Source organism: Poecilia reticulata, linkage group LG20 (assembly GCF_000633615.1).
Source record: "Poecilia reticulata strain Guanapo linkage group LG20, Guppy_female_1.0+MT, whole genome shotgun sequence".
Classification (NCBI taxonomy): domain Eukaryota; kingdom Metazoa; phylum Chordata; class Actinopteri; order Cyprinodontiformes; family Poeciliidae; genus Poecilia; species Poecilia reticulata.
In genome coordinates, this window is record NC_024350.1 from 22,380,698 (window position 1) to 22,385,309 (window position 4,612).

Here is a 4,612-nt window from a genome sequence, read left to right on the forward strand (position 1 = left end):
CCCCCCCGCCCCCTGAAACACTAAATAAATCATGCGTCTTGTAGCTGCAGTAATCTTACGGAGGGATTGCTTCTTTAATGGACCCTGCTCTCTGGTGAGCTAACAGCTACTGTGATCTACAGCCGGAACATATCAGCACCAGAGCGAGACTTTTAACCTCTCCGTACAGATTCGAGCAGGCTAAATCCAGGTTTAACTGTCTAATTCAACACGGTGTTGGTTTAAAAGCCTGCAGCGCTAAAACAAAACAAAACAAAAAGAAAACACACTGAGAGTAAATCATCAACTGGGCTGTCTGCTGCGACACTTCCGCACAGATTGAGCTCGGAAAATGTGTGCTCTGAATATTACGGTCCGCGTTTTTTTTCCCCCCCAAGTCTGCTGCTCGATTCATTTAAAGTCATTACTTTCTGCCTCAGAAGTAATTGTTTCTCACTCATCTTTTTCGATCGTGATTTAAAGCGGAGCTAAACGCTGTGAATTTATTAACGGGGTTTATCTCTGAGCAACAGGCTGAACTTCAGTCGTTCCGACGTGTTTTTTTTTTTTTTTTTTTTAAAGAAAATCTGTTTGTGGATGAAAAAGCTCAGCTGCCCATGCTGGACTGTTGCTGAATGAAAACGGAGGGCGAGAGAATCTCTGAGGCACAACATGGTTGGATGCTGAGCCAGCAGTCAGTTTTAGCCACTGCTGACAGCTTGAACTTTAGGTGTTTTATGTGATTTAAACCCCCCCCAAACAATTTGTGGATCAAGGAAAAGGAGACATGGCTTAACGTTTTACTGTCAATAAAAGCGCATTTGTTTTCAGCTCCATTTTACTCTGATCCACCAAAATCAAACCCATTTTTGAACATTTTTTGGAGCACCTCATCTAAAAGCGGGAAGAAATGGAAACCAAAGCCCTATGTGAATATGGGCTTTATGGACAAGAGGCAAGAAAAAGGACATTATTTAAGGAAATCCATCCACAAACCCACGGAACAAGGTTATTTGGCCAGATAGGAGCATTTTGGTTTATATGCAAAACGCCTCATTTCATCAACATCTCAGACAGAGAAACTGGTCAAAATTAATAAAAGCCCGTTAGAGGCTGCACAAGACTTGAAGACTGCCAGCACAACAAAAACCAGAAGTATGATGAAACCATATTTCATGTGTTTGAATGGCCTAGTCAAAGACTAGATCTAAACCGAATTGAGAATCTGTGGTAAGACTTTAAAATGATTGATCGCAGTACGCGTCCCGTCCAATCTGACAGATTGAGCTATTTTGTAAAGAGGAACGTTGAAAAATTGCAACTGCTGCCTCAGAAAGCTGAATCCAAAGTCGCACTGCAAGTTTTTATATTTATATTCATAAGAAACTGTGAAAACAATGCATCATTGTGCTTCCACTTTACGATTGCTTTGTGTTGATCTATCACATTGACTTCATATGTGTGAATATTTTTTATTGCAAGACGTGTGCAGTGAGAAATGAAATTACAAAATCACAGTTCATTTTGTTCTGAGCCAGACCTTCTATCAATCTTTCTTTCTGCTTAAACTGAAGCTGATTTTCAAAAAGTCAAACTAACAAACAAAAACATTTACGCTTGTAATGATCAGATGCTGAATTTTGAATGAGCTTTAAAAAAGGTCAAAAGAAATCATTCTGTCTACTCTGATAGAAAAAAAAAATCTCTGGAGTAATAAACAGAAATATCTTGAGCTCATCTATGTGTTTTCATGAGTTTCCAACATGTAAACATGTAGACTTGTATTTTTGCTCGGAGAGTTTAACAAGAAGACAGAAGCATCTCAGCAACAAGCCTGCATCCAGAAGCTGTTTCATTGTCTGCCTCCAAGCAGGTAGCTCTTAATCTCACCTATTAACACATAATTCCTCATTTGTTTCATCGGTTCAGAAATCAAAGTGTAAAAACTCCAATTTGCCTGTGAACACGAGCAAGCCAAGTAATTCAGGGCACGGAGCTGTTGCCAGGTAACTGGTGGAAACTGGAGGAAGTTACGGCTCCCAGCTCCAGTTCAGAGCTCAGAGTTAACTGTAAGTCAGTGATCAGTTCTTAATATTTTGATGTTATGAGCAGATGGTATAATTTCTAGTTATACCATCTACTCAAAGAACTTGGCAGAGGAGTTGCACATTCATAAAGTCACACTCACTGATACACAGATTGGTGGGCAGCTTCGGGGTTGAGTGTTTTGCACGGGGACATGCACATCAAAAGGTGGCAGGAGGAAGCTGGAATAAAACCTAAAACCTTTGGATTACAAGACAACTACTCTTCCGACTGATCCACAGTTGGTCACACTCACGTTCTCTAAGATTTATGGAAATGCACAATTGGTACCTTGCAAAAATATGACTCTGGATCCAAATCCCAGCCTGGGGTCTTTCTTCATGGAGTTTGCATGTTCTCTGTGTGCATGTTTGGTTTCTCACAGGGTAGTAGCTTCCACTGTTGGGTTGATTGGTTTGACTCATTTGCCCTTAGGTGTGAGTTTGTGCTTGTAACCTGGTTGACAGCTGGATGTAGGCATCCCATGCAAGGATGAGTGGGTATATAGAGAATGGATGGGTGTTTTTGACAGTTAAATGGGATCTGTAAATCATTTACAGTAAAAAAAAAGAGACCTATTGTTTGTTTACATCTGAAAACTAACTGACGAGACATAGAGGATGGAGGAAAGTATAAAGGAAATTTAGGAAGCACTGCACTTCATCACACAATCATTTGAGACTTAAAAACTGCAGGATGAATGAAAATGGAGAAAGGAAGCCAAACAGATTGATGTATTATAAGAAGGAAGGAAATAAGAACGAGAGAGAGAAAAAATTTGTAAGCAAGAAAGAAACAGAAATGAAGGAACAGAAACAGAGGAAAGAGAAAGAAATGAACATGAATCAGTCAGAACAGTGCAGTTCTGACTGATTCATCTTGTTTCACTGAAAGCTACCGAATCAACATCATATTAAAGTAAAACTCATTTTGATTTATTTTAGCTTTCCAATAAAGGATCCCAGCATAAAAAAAACAACCCAGATTGATCTGTTCTTGAATGATGAACTTAAGTTGATTTTAGTTGCGCACTAAGCAATACTCTGTGAGTGAATTGGTGGTAATTTCTAGAATTACCCAAATCTTTGTCTGCCTGGATTTCAAAGAGATCAAAAGATCAGAAGGACAGAAAGAAACTCCGAACCCGGCAGCTGCGGCTTTCATTTTGATAAATGAACACTTCAGGGGCAAATTCATTTGTTTTCTCCTACGCTCTTTCCAAACAGTTTGGGAGCAGCTGCCGTTTAGTTTGATGCAGAAGGAATAAAGTTCATTATATCATTCTTTGCAGCCAGGAGGCTAATGAATATCACCGGGGAGTGAAACGTTACTCTGTTATTTTTTATTCAGAACCTGAATTAAAAATGTATGTTCACTGACTTTTCGTACAATGTTCCTGGACACTGAATAATTTCTCAGGACTGCCAGATACTTCTGTACAAGCCCGTGCTGTATATTATTTTCTTCCTCCAAAGGCGAGGCATTAAAACTGGTTTTGAAGTGATCATCACTTGTGGTCCAATGAAATGTTAAAATCTAATAAATGTATCATATCTCAGCCCGTTTTGGACAGTAACAGATGCGAATGTTGAGAGCTGAGGCTCAGCTCAGTGAGGCGCCTCTATGCGAGTTTCCAGCAGAGTGCAGAAGGATTGTTGCATCAGAGAAAAGGCTAATTTGGGTAATGACAAATAAAAGTCATATTTTTACATCAAATTTTAGTCATTGTGACTAACTGGAAAGACAATGGAATAACGAACAAAGACACCAAACTTCTGAATGCACAGTACAACACAAAACACACAGATGTAATTTGTGGTCAATACAAAACAGTGTTGAAAGCTGACTTTATTCTGTGTTTGTACCTTTTTAGTTGCTCCTTTTCTCACACTAAAAAGGCAGGTAGTCTCCAGCCTCGCAGTACAATCTGTAATCAGCAGCAGGGTATATTTCCAGAGAGAGAAGCAGTAATGGGAGGCACAGAGAGCAGGTAATGGGGTGACAAGGAGGAATGGGTCTCATGTTCAAGCCTCATTCCCTTCAACTACGCATCTGTGTCCACAGTGTGTCTGAGGGCAAATTATACAGAAAGAAAACATCGCAAATAAAAAGTATACCGTATTACGTGTGAACTGACTGCATCTCTCTTTCAACTTTCAAAACTGAAATGATAAAGTAAAATCCAAATTCTCCGTCTTCGCTTGAAGTCAGGCCAGAACTTTGCCATGAAAGCCACACGTTTCGGTGTTTTTGGGGGAGGATCTGTCAGCCGGGAACCCTGTTAAGGTTTAATGTTCCTCAACCTTTAATGCTCGGTTTCAAGGCTCACCTCGTCTGAGGCGGGCGTCAACTCGAACAACTGCTCCAGCTAATTGCTGAGCCCTCGGAAATAAAACGAAAGCTGGAAGAAATGGAGGATGTTCCGGCAAAAGAAATAATTGGTCTGAGAAGATGACGGCTTGCTGATATATTCTGCAGCTCCGGGGCATTAAAAGAGAACAACAAGCTTCTGTCCTCCTGAAGTTTCACATTTTCAAAATCGTCAAGG